At 36.4% G+C, this 12,554-nt stretch overlaps 1 non-coding gene and 1 pseudogene across 1 annotated transcript; one reads left to right on the top strand and one right to left on the bottom strand.

Annotated features, from left to right (window-relative positions):
• Positions 1–7,227: 7,227 nt before the first annotated feature.
• Positions 7,228–7,899, top strand: LOC148563613 (uncharacterized; annotated as a pseudogene).
• A 4,181-nt stretch (positions 7,900–12,080) lies between these two features.
• On the bottom strand, positions 12,081–12,188 carry LOC148563612 (small nucleolar RNA R71). The gene has a single exon (XR_015885517.1). It is a non-coding gene; the product is annotated as a small nucleolar RNA R71 (small nucleolar RNA).
• Positions 12,189–12,554: the final 366 nt, after the last annotated feature.

Genomic DNA, 12,554 nt, shown 5'->3' with positions numbered 1-12,554 from the left:
AAACCAACATTTTACATGTTCACTTCCTTAATGAGAAGAAATGCGATAATTGTACCCACGCCATAAAAATTGAAATATTTAGTATGTGAGAGAAGATCAAGGTTAAAAAGTTATTAAATTAAAAGAAGCGTGAGTTTAATGGGGTAAATAAAATAGAAAAAAGTGGAAGAGATAACTGCTTATTTTAAAAGGATGAGAATAAATAAAAATTATTCATTTTTTTATTATTAATTGCTTAAAAATATTTATTCAGGAAAAATTAGTGCCAAAGATTGTTAAGAGACTTTAATTAACAGAAAAGATCAATTATATTAAAATTATTAAGAATGACCAAATAGAAATTACATTAAGGAATGACTAACAAATAAAATTTGAAATGACAAAATTATCCTATTATTCTCTTCTCTTCTCCCTATTCCTTGCTTCGTGTTTTCTCCTCCTCTATCGTCTCCATCACCGTTGTGCTTTCTCTTCCTTTTTTCCGACATATTTTCTTCTTCGTTTATGTCATCTTCATCTTCTTGTACATAGATGTAAATAGACCATGTTTTATGTAACAACCTAAAATAAACTATGATTGGCACTTAGGAAAATAGTCCCTAACAAGGTTAATAGATTCGAATATAAGTTAAATAAGAAGGATATAAATATTTTTAATAAATTTACAAGTTCTAGAATAAATAATTACACATTTTTAATAAAAAGATAAAATAAATAAATATAATTGGATCATGTCTGTGACATATGGAGCATATAACATCTAGGAACTCAACAAGAAATAAGTACTTAGTATAAACAATTACCCTTAAATAGAAAGACTCACATATTCAAGTATCTGTTTTTGAAATTTTTTTTAAGAAAACAAAGTGAGTTTTGTAACTCAATAACCAGACAATACATTCATAATTCACACGAGACCATATAAATAGTATTATCGAAATATATTCTATTTAGAAAATAGTAATCTATACAAATAAATGAATCAATAAGGGAGTTCTCAGTATAAAAATCAAATCAAATAATCCACATTTGAGCGGCTCCAACTCTAAGGATAGTCATTTTCTCTTGTGTGTCCAAACAGAATTAAAAATCCAACGTATAGCCTACACGTTAGGATAGCAATGCCGCTGCTAGCTAAGGTCTGAGTCAGATGCATCTAGGTTAACATCATAACTGCCGTTAATTACGATTTTCTAATATGAGCCTCCCAAACAAATTCAAAACATATAATTTCAAATACAACAAATTTCTCAAATCTTTCAAATATATGAGGTATCAAATCAAATCAAATAATACTTTCTAATCCAAGTCCTTTTCAATCATATTTTCTCAATCATAAAAAATTTTAAACATATTTCACAATTTCAAAGTAAGTGAGTACCAACAAAAACTTCAATGCTTGAAAAATATATATTCCAGTAAAATCAAATGTTCTAAAATAATATAAAGTTTCATCAAACATACATATAGTCTCATGTAAAATTTTTAAGGTATGAGCTTCACAAAGACAATTATTCAACTATAATAAATTAACTATTCTAATCAAATTAAAATTCTTCAACAATAGTTTTATAAATATAATTAAAATCTCATAATAACATAAACCAAAAAGCCAATAATTATAAATATAAAATCTACTCACAATTTGGTCCTAAAAGACCGAAAAGACCAAACCCGGAGTGCCAAATTAAAAGGTGAGAAAGATTGAAGTAGAATGGAACGAAAGAATACAGAATTTATACCGGGACAGTGGCAACGTAGAGCTGGCGACAGTTCTGAAAAACTTCAGCACTAATTTCAATCAAGTAAAAGCAGTGAAGCACAATGGTTCTAGCAGTAGCATCGGTGGCATCAACCAAATCCAATAGGAGCGACGAAAGTAGTTCCAGTGAACAGGAGAAATGGAAGGGCTACAATGGCAAAGTAGAGTAAGAGCAATAACAATAGTAGCTCCGACGGACCCCTTCCGGTGAGCTTTGGCAACTTTGGCAATGGCAACGACAGCTACAGTAGTGGTAGAGACGCTCTCTTCCTCTATCTCGACCTCCCTTTCCCCCTTTTTCCCCTTTTGTGTTCTGTTTAATCTCTCTTCACTTTTGCTCACTTTCTCTCTACTCAGATTCGGCGGTGACCGTGCTCGTCATCGGCCCCGTCTTCCCCTTCTCTCTTCTCCATTCTTTTCTTCTAGTAAGCATCTCTCTCTCTCTCTCTCTCTCTCTCTCTCTCTCTATTTTTTCCGTTCTTCCCCTGTCATCCTTCCCTTCATCTCTCTTCGAATCCGACAACAATATCCTTACTCACCGCCGGCGCTAAAGCTCCCTTCACTTCTTCTTCCTTTCCCTTCTCTTTTCCATTACCTCCCTATTCTTTGTTCTTCTTTTTTCCTCTGAACTCTGTGTGTGTGTGGGTATGTTAGTGAGAGTGAAGGAAAGAGTGTGTGTGATTAAGGTTAAGAAAAGGAAGAAAATATCAAGAAGTAGCCCTACCATTTTGGTTGTAGAAAAGTTGCATTATTGGCAGTAACATTCTCTTCGATATTTTCAGATGTAGTCTCATTACGAGCAAAACATACTAACTACACAGTTAGTTTAGAGATTTAAAGCAAAGCTCTTGGTCTTAAATGTGAATAAGTTGGTGACCATGATTTAAAGTTAACTACTTAATGAGAAATTCTAGAAAACTTTGGCAGTAGATTGTGTTTTCTTTAACTTTAGTGAAACTCTAAACTTTAATTGCCGCAGGTATTTTATTAATAATGTTATGTTTAAGTTTATTCTCAAATTATGTATATCTTTATGCATTATCAAGATATGTCAATGCCAACATCAGTGTCATATCCTCTGTAGAAAACTCTGAAACTTTTTGAGTAGCTGAGTCTGAACAAGGTAATGTGGTAGCACGAATCCCCATATTTTCGTACTGTTATACCAGCAAGTGTACTGGGTCATCCAAGTAATACCTGAGTGATTCAGGGTCGATCCCACGAGGATTGTTGGCTTAAAGCAAGCTATGGTTATCTTGCAGGTCTTAGCCAAGTGAATCAGAAGGTTGATAGATAAATATTTGTGAGATTATTATAATAGGGTGCTAATACTTTAAGGACATAGTTGAGGATTGGAGTTGCTTTGTATTTCTGAATGAACTCTGGTATTACTGTCTTCCTTGCTTGTGAGTGATCTCTTTAATGGCAGGCTGTAAGTGATTGGCGCCTTTATTGAGAGGTTGTCAATACTCCTCCGGATCTGAACCCCAGGGTTAGTTTGGATCTATCTCTGCTTAAGGGTGAAGCGCGTACAGTCCATTCTCCTTAATGATCCTACTCAAAATGTCACAGATAAGGTCAGATCTTCTGGATCAGAGAATGCTGCATCATTGGGTTCTAGCCTCTACAACAGAGACCCTAATCTCCCCGTAAATCGGCTGAACTGGTGTCTCGAGAAGTCCCCAACGAAGTCTTGGATTAGCGGTCTGAGAGATGTATGATTCAAGCTGGTGGTGCGTACTTTTCATTGAGGTATTCACACGAACCCAAGTAGACACGGGTATTTGTTAGGCACGTTCGTCTTAATGTGATGAACAGAGATGATTGTCTGATCATCCTATCCACCACGATGAAGTACGAATATACATCTTAGAATTAATCAAACACGGATCAAAGAAGAAACATTAATACTTTTATTAATTCATAGGGCTCAGCAGGGCTCCTCCCCTCAACCTAGGAGGTTTAGAAACTCATACTAATGTGAAAAACAAAGTAAAACGTGTATGATGTTCAAAGGAATCGAAAAAAGGTCTGATAATGTCTGAATAACATAAATATAATTCCTTAAATACTAAACAATAACTAGTAAGGGTAAAACAGTATTTTTGGTGCTAAAATCTACTTCTGGGACCCACTTGGTGAGTGTTTGGGCTGGGCTTTGATGAGATCCACGTGCTATGAGGCTCTTAGGGCGTTGAACGCTGGCTAGGGGTCCTCTCTGGGTGTTTGGACGCCGGTTCTGCTCTTTGGGCGCTGGACGCCTGGAAGGGGCAGGTAACTAGCATTGGACACCAGTGTTGGGCCTTCTAATCCGAAGCAAAGTATGGAATATTATATATTTTTGGAAATCTCTGAAAGTCAGCTTTTTATAGTCGTTGAGAGCGCTCCGTTTGGACTTCTGTAGCTCCAGAAAAGCTCTTTCGAATGTAAAGAGGTCACATCCGGACAGCATTTGCAGTGTTTTCTCTGTCTCTGAATCAGACTTCTGCTCTAGCTCCTTAATTTCAGCCAGAAAATATCTGAAATTACACAAAAATACAAAAATTCATAGTAAAATCCAAAAATGTGATTTTAACACTAAAACCTATAAAAACTTAATAAAAACTAAACAAAACATGCTAAAAACTATATGAAAATGATGACAAAAAACGTATAAAATATCCGCTCATCATAATGCCAAGCCAAAAAGGGATGATACTAAACATCAATGCCATACCCTCTGTAGTTTCAGCATTAATTTCATTCGAACGAACTTAATGCACTAATATCATCTACTTGTAAAGAAGTCTAAGGAATAGTGGTATAGAAGTATTAGAGTTGTCAAACTCTAGCTAATGTAATTATTTATTAGATCTTTGACTTGTAATGAAATTATATCAATTGAAAATTTTATAGAATTCTAAAAAATTAAAACTCTAATAAAAATAGTTTATATTGTAATTACACAAACAAGGAAATGGATACTACCTAAGTGATAGTTAATTATACTATTAGACTCCTAGTGTATGGTCAATGCTACGCACAAGTCATGTATTTAATCTACTTTATTATTGTATTTTCGTATAGTGTATTTACAAAAAGATTAATATATATTTAATGAAAGAATTTATTTATATAATATACAAAAAGATTAAATGATTAATTTAGTTAGTATACAGCACAATCAATGTAGGTAATATTCTTTAATATTTTAGTTTATATGAATTTTTATCTTTTTTATAATTTTTTTTCAAATGGTAGCCTTTAAAACAAACACATTATAATTAAATTAAAAAAATTAACTATTTTCGATTTATGAAATTAATTATTTAAAATATTTTTAGTATGTTTTTCATTTTTTGGGTATGTTTTTTCATAGATCTATTTAATTTTTTTTTTCTTAATCTATGTGCAAAGGAGCTCATATTTATTAATATATAACAAAATTTTTCATACGTTGCACGAATTGAGTGATTAATATTTTTTAAAAATATTAATATTTAAACTAATTACAAAAAATAAGTATATAAAATTTAGAGTTGTTAATATTATTTGTATATTTTAATATTTTTTATTCAAATGAAATTTTTTTTTGCATATTTTAACAAATTTAAAAAAATAAATAAGAAAGAAAGAAAGAAAACAGACTAATGGTATGCACTATTAATTTAACATCCATTTCTGGTATCTATAAAGAAAGAAAGAAAGAAAATTAATGGTTCAAAATGATACATTACCATTAATTTCTCCTCAAATTTCACATAAACAGATATACAAACTTTTTATGAGCAAATAAATTATCACAAAGAAATCACGTATAGTCATGGAATTGTTGCACACATATATTATTAAAGAAAGTCAAAGCAACAACCAAACCTTTCTAAAGAAAAGAAAGCCAAAGCACAACCAAACCTTTACGAGGGAGATTGTGTATCTTTCCTAATATAATGTTAATAAATCAATGAAAATATTTGCCAACTCTAAATTGTGAGGGAGATTGTGATCATACTGTTTAGACTTACTTCTACTATAGCACCACTCATGAGGAAAAGCCTTCCTTCAATGCTTAAGATGTACAAGTTTCGCTGAATGTACAATTCCTCCCGAGGAATGTTAGGGGCCAGCAATTTTGGTGTTTTGTAACCATCAATTGGCTATCAATAGTATTTTTAATGGTGTGAGATTACATTTAATGGTGAGAAATCACTCACTTTTGTTTTGATGGTTAAGTGCTGGCCAGAAAATACAAAAGTTGCTGGCCCCCTAGACTTTTTCATCCCACAATTTGATCTATAATGACATCAACACCTGCAGCAATACAGGCAGCGGTAACTAAGATAGAAGCTTCAATTATTGCACAAATTGATTACAAAATTTAGAGAATAATGGGCAATATACCATAATAAATAAACTGTCTTCCAATATTACCAGTATACACAATATGCAAATAGGATATCAAAATGCATTTTTTCCATAAACTATGTAAACCGCGACAGGAGACCCGCAGTTTACAAATACACGTAAGCCACTACAAGAGTGTCGCGGTTTACATTCTAGGAAAAAAAGCATAATTCATGATAGTGGTGTCGCGGTTTATGTGTGAATGAGTAGTGTGCATAAACCGCGACAGGAGTCCAGCGGTTTATGCGTTATTATAAATACGCTTCAGAAGTCTCACGGATTATTCATTTGTGGTTGTTATAAGGTTTTTAGAGAGAGAATGAGAGGTTTTCTAGAGAGAGAAAGAGAGAAAAGTGTGGGTTGGTTGAGTTGGTTCTACCTGTTAACTAGGTCATTAGCAATTTATACATGTGTATAACATTGTATTTGTTCAGGTGGGCCACCTACTTGCCGACATCCGACCGCAAGGAGCAGAGAGTTATCCAGTGTCTCCTTTCATTGGATCGCTTAGGTGATCGAGATTTAAGTTTATTCATTTTGTTTCCATCTTTATCTAGTAATTAACTATATATTTATTAGTTAATGGACTAATAAATGTGTTCTGTCAATGTTTGTAGATTGTTTGGGAGCCTTATGCTTCGCTCGACGTGATGGCCGTTGTTCATAAAGAGATTCTCACAGAAGAGCACAGTCGGTTGTGGTGCACATGTACTTGCTTGATATACTTCGTCGCCATTGAGTGGCACCAGGTGGATAGGGTGCTGCCACAATTGGGTGGCATTCAGCACGAGCCTGAGCCGGCCTTGAATATAGATTGGCTCCATGCTAAGGATGGGAGGGGTGGGGATAGATGGTTCCCGAGCTACTATCAGGTATGGCATCTTAGTTGGCAGAACAGGGTTGATTTTGTTCTGAGTATCCCCTGGGTGCCTGATCCCGGGCCGTCGGCAGACTTTTTGAGATGGTGGTACAGAGTGGCCCATAGGTTTCTGTTGCCGGATTCTTTGATTGTCGATCCTAGGGCGAAGGAGATCAGTCAGGCTGTTGTTCAGAGAGGTTTGTCACATGCGCCTTCTTAAGTTTCGATGCCGGACGTGCCTGCTAACAGGCGCGTGGAGAGGCGACGACGCATTGGTACTCGGGCTACAGACCGGGAGTGGCGATGGCTGGATGACATGATTCAGGATGACACAGTTGGTGGCGACGGAGTAGGACATGCTGATCACCGTGTCCAGCGTGGCCGTCCTCAGCGTCGGGGTGGTACATCAGGGGTTGCATCTGGTGGTCCTGGTGATAGACCCACTGAGTAGGTAGGGGCGGGGTCCCAGGTGATTCCTCTTACACATGTTTTGAGCTTCCAGATATACCATGAGATCTATGGACAGATGTATGATGACCTGGCGGGCTCGACTTTCACGATGGATATGGACGATCAGCTCGGCAGTTCACAGTTCTATTCCGACTTTGCAGATCTCATTTGGGATGACGACCCTCCGCATTTTCAGCACCAGACCCCACAGGATCAGGTGCCGGAGTCTCAGTCCCAGATGGATGTTGTGCAGGGGTACCGCCCAGATATGGAGGAGATTCAGCGGTACCAGCCACAGATGTCTGACCCTCAGGGGTACCAGCCTCAGCCACAGTCTCATGTAGACCTAAATGAGCCTGCTAGCAGCCCGTATGACAGTTGGTTCGGCATGAGAGGGACGCCTCCATCTGCATATGGTATGGGCATGCCCTTCGATCCTCCAGCATAGTAGCACCAGAGGCCAGCCAGAGTGAGACGGGCCGCTTGATGTGGTACAGGGTCGTATCCCCTATGCGCATTCGGGGATGACTCTCACGAGGAGAATGAGGATAGGTAGGAGCCGTACCTGTTTATTTTATGTTTTCATTCATGATACATATGTATGTCTGATTTTTGTGTACTTTTGTATTATATGATGGTACTTAGTTTATTTCCATGGACTTATGTATGTGTGATGAGCAGATAATTTATACGCTTTTTGGCATTGTTTTTAGTATGTTTTTAGCATGTTTTAGTTAGTTTTTATTATATTTTTATTAGTTTTTATTTAAAATTCACTTTTCTGGACTTTACTATGAGTTTGTGTGTTTTTCTGTGATTTTAGGTATTTTCTGGCTAAAATTGAGGGACCTGAGCAAAAATCTGATTCAGAGGCTGAAAAGGACTGCAGATGTTGTTGGATTCTGACCTCCCTGCACTTGAAGTGGATTTTCTGGAGCTACAGAAGCCCAATTGGCACGCTCTCAATTGCGTTGGAAAGTAGACATCCAGGGCTTTCCAGCAATATATAATAGTTTATACTTTGCCTAAGATTTGATGGCCCAAACCGGCGTTCAAAGTCAGCATCAGAATTCCCAGCGTTAAACGCCGGAACTGGCACCAAAGTGGGAGTTAAATGCCCAAACTGGCACGAAAGTTGACGTTTAACTCCAAGAGAAGTCTCTACACAAAAATGCTTCAATGCTCAGCCGAAGCACACACCAAGTGGGCCCGGAAGTGGATATTTACGTCATTTACTCATTTTTGTAAATCTTAAGCTACTAGTTCTCTATAAATAGGACCTTTTGCTATTGTATTTTTAATCGGAGACGAATCTTTGAGTAGTCCTTTGCTACCTTGATCACGTTTTGGGGCTGGCCTCATGGCCATGCCTAGACCTTGTTCTTATGTATTTTCAACGGTGGAGTTTCTACACACCATAGATTAAGGTGTGGAGCTCTGCTGTACCTCGAGTATCAATGCAATTACTATTGTTCTTCTATTTAATTCAGCTTGTTCTTGTTCTAAGATATCACTTGTTCTTTAACTTGATGAATGTGATGATCCGTGACACTCATCATCATTCTCACCTATGAACGTGTGCCTGACAACCACCTCCGTTCTACCTTCGATTGAGTGTTTATCTCTTGGATTCCTTAATCAGAATCTTCGTGGTATAAGCTAGAATTGATGGCGGCATTCTTGAGAATCCGGAAAGTCTAAATCTTGTCTGTGGTATTCCGAGTAGGATTCAAGGATTGAATGACTGTGACGAGCTTCAAACTCGTGATTGTGGGGCGTTAGTGACAGACGCAAAAGAATCACTGGATTCTATTCCGACATGATCGAGAACCAACAGATGAATAGCCGTGCCGTGACAGGGTGCGTTGAACATTTTCACTGAGAGGACGGGACTGTAGCCATTGACAACGGTGATGCCCAACATACAGCTTGCCATGGAAAGGAGTAAGAAGGATTGGATGAAGACAGTAGGAAAGCAGAGAGACGGAAGGGACAAAGCATCTTCATACGCTTATCTGAAATTCTCACCAATGAATTACATAAGTATCTCTATCTTTATTTTATGTTTTATTTATATTTTAATCATTCATCATCCATAACCATTTGAATCCGCCTGACTGAGATTTACAAGATGACCATAGCTTGCTTCATACCAACAATCTCCGTGGGATCGACCCTTACTCACGTAAGGTTTATTACTTGGACGACCCAGTGCACTTGCTGGTTAGTTGTTCGGAATTGTGACAAAGTGTGATTCACGTTTGAGAGCTCCAAGTCTTTGGCGCCATTGTTGATGATCACAATTTCGTGCACCAAGTTTTTGGCGCCGTTGTCGGGGATTGTTCGAGTTTGGACAACTGACGGTTCATCTTGTTGCTTAAATTAGGTACTTTTCCTTTTTATTTTTCGAAAAAAAAATTTCAAAAATACAAAAAGATTTTCTATTTTGTTCTTCAGAGTTTTTAAGAATGAGTTCTAGAGTTTCATGATGATTTGTTGAAGTCTGGCTGGCTGAGAAGCCATGTCTAATCTTTTGGACCGAGGTTTCAACTTATCATCACAAGAGCTTGTTGATTTCTATCAATTTTGCTGTTGAAAGCAATGATCTGCTAAAGCTTGGCTGGCCATTGGCTATGTCTAGTGTTTTGGACCGGAGCTTTCATTGAAAGCTTGGTTGGCTAGTAAGCCATGTCTAATTCCTGGACCAGAGTCTTAGACTAGCATTGCAATGATTCCTGGAATTCTTATTAAAAGTTTTGATTCTCTTTATTTTCTTCTCTATATAATTCTCGAAAATCACAAAAAAATTTATAAAACCATAAAAACCAAAAATATTTTATGTTTCTTGTTTGAGTCTAGTATTAATTTTTAAGTTTGGTGTCAATTGCATGTTTCTATTTTTCTTGCATTTTTCGAAAATTACATGCATGTGTCTTCATTTATCTTCAAGTTGTTCTTGATGATTTCCTTGCTCTGATCTTTAAATTCTCTTGTTTAGTGTGTTTTGTTGTTTCTCATATGCATTCTTAATTTGTTAGTGTCTCCTATATGAAAATTTTTAAGTTTGGTGTTCTGCATGCATTGTTTATTTGATCTTAGTTGCATTTTGATTGTTTTTCATCATTAAAAATTCAAAAATATTTTTCAAAATTGTGTCTTTTCAAGTCAATAATACAGAGAATTGAAGATTCAGAACATTTAGCAGAGGAATCAAACAGAAAAAGCTGGGCGTTCAAAACGCCCAGTAAAGAAGGAAAACTGGCGTTTAAACGCCAGCCAGGGTACCTGGCTAGGCGTTTAACGCCCAAAAGGGTAGCATTTTGGGCGTTAAACGCCAGAATGGATACCATTTTGGGCGTTTAACGCCAGGATGGCACAAGAGGAAAGATTTTGTTTCTAATGCAAATTTTTTTCAAGTTTTCATAATTTTTCAAAATCAAATCCTTTTTCAAATCATATCTTTTCAATCATATATTTTCAAAATCAATTTCTTTCCATTTTCAAAAATACTTGCTAACAATTAATGATTTGATTCAACATTTCAAGTATGTTGCCTTTTCTGTTGAAAAAGGTTTAATGTTTGAATCATATCTTTTCTTGTTAGCCAAGTCATTAATTTCAAAATCAAATCTTTTTAAATTGTTTTTCAATCATATCTTTTCAATCATATCTTTTTAAAACCATAACTTTTCAATCACATCTTCTTAATCACATCTTTTTCAAAATTAGTTTTCAATCATATCTTTTTTATTTCTAATTTCAAAATCTTTTTCAAAAAATCACTTTATTTCTTTCCCAACTTCAATTTTCGAAAATCATTCATCAAATTTTCAAAATTTCTTTTAATTATTTTAAAATCTTTTATTTTATTTCCAAAAAAAAAAAATTCTTCCCTTCTTCTCACATCCTTCTATTTAAAGACTAACACTCCTCCACTATCAATAATTCGAACTCTATCCCTCTTGATAAGTTCGAATTCTTCTCTTTCTACCTCTTCCTTCTATTCTTCTTTTCCTCTGACACCTCAAGAAATCTCTATACAGTGACATAGAGGATTCCATATTTTCTTGCTCTCTTCTCTTTCATATGAGCAGGAGCAAAGACAAAGGCATTCTTGTTGAGGCTGATCCTGAACCTGAAAGGACCTTAAAGCGAAAGCTAAGAGAAGCTAAGGCACAACTCTCTGTAGAGGACCTAACCGAAATCTTCAAACTAGAAGAAGACATGGCAGCCGAAAACAACAACAATGCCAACAATGCAAGGAAGGTGCTGGGTGACTTTACTGCACCTACTCCCGACTTCTATGGGAGAAGCATCTCTATCCCTACCATTGGAGCAAACAATTTTGAGTTTAAGCCTCAATTAGTTTCTCTAATGCAACAGAATTGCAAGTTTCATGGACTTCCATTGGAAGATCCTCATTAGTTTTTGGCTGAATTCTTGCAAATCTGTGACACTGTCAAGACCAATGGGGTTGACTCTGAGGTCTACAGACTTATGCTATTCCCTTTTGCTGTGAGAGACAGAGCTAGGATATGGTTGGATTCACAACCTAAAGAAAGCCTGAACTCTTGGGAGAAGCTAGTCAATGCCTTCTTGGCAAAGTTCTTTCCACCTCAAAAATTGAGTAAGCTTAGAGTGGAAGTCCAAACCTTCAGACAGAAAGAAGGTGAATCCCTCTATGAAGCTTGGGAAAGATACAAACAATTGATCAGAAAGTGCCCTTATGACATGCTTTCAGAATGGAGCATCAAAGGAATCTTCTATGATGGTCTGTCTGAACTATCCAAGATGTCATTGGACAGCTCTGCTGGAGGATCTCTTCATCTGAAGAAGACGCCTGCAGAAGCTCAGGAACTCATTGAAATGGTTGCAAATAACCAATTCATGTACACTTCTGAAAGGAATCCTGTGAATAATGGGACAAATCAGAAGAAAGGAGTTCTTGAGATTGATACTCTGAATGCCATATTGGCTCAGAATAAAATATTGACCCAAAAAGTCAATATGATTTCTCAGAGTCTGTCTGGAATACAAGCTGCACCAAGCAGTACTAAGGAGACTTCATCTGAAGAAGAAGCCTATGATCCTGAGAACCCATCA

Source organism: Arachis ipaensis, chromosome B5, assembly GCF_059453495.1.
Source record: "Arachis ipaensis isolate K30076 ecotype BB chromosome B5, ASM5945349v1, whole genome shotgun sequence".
In the NCBI taxonomy this organism is placed as follows: domain Eukaryota; kingdom Viridiplantae; phylum Streptophyta; class Magnoliopsida; order Fabales; family Fabaceae; genus Arachis; species Arachis ipaensis.
This window is presented reverse-complemented; position numbering and strand designations above follow the sequence as displayed.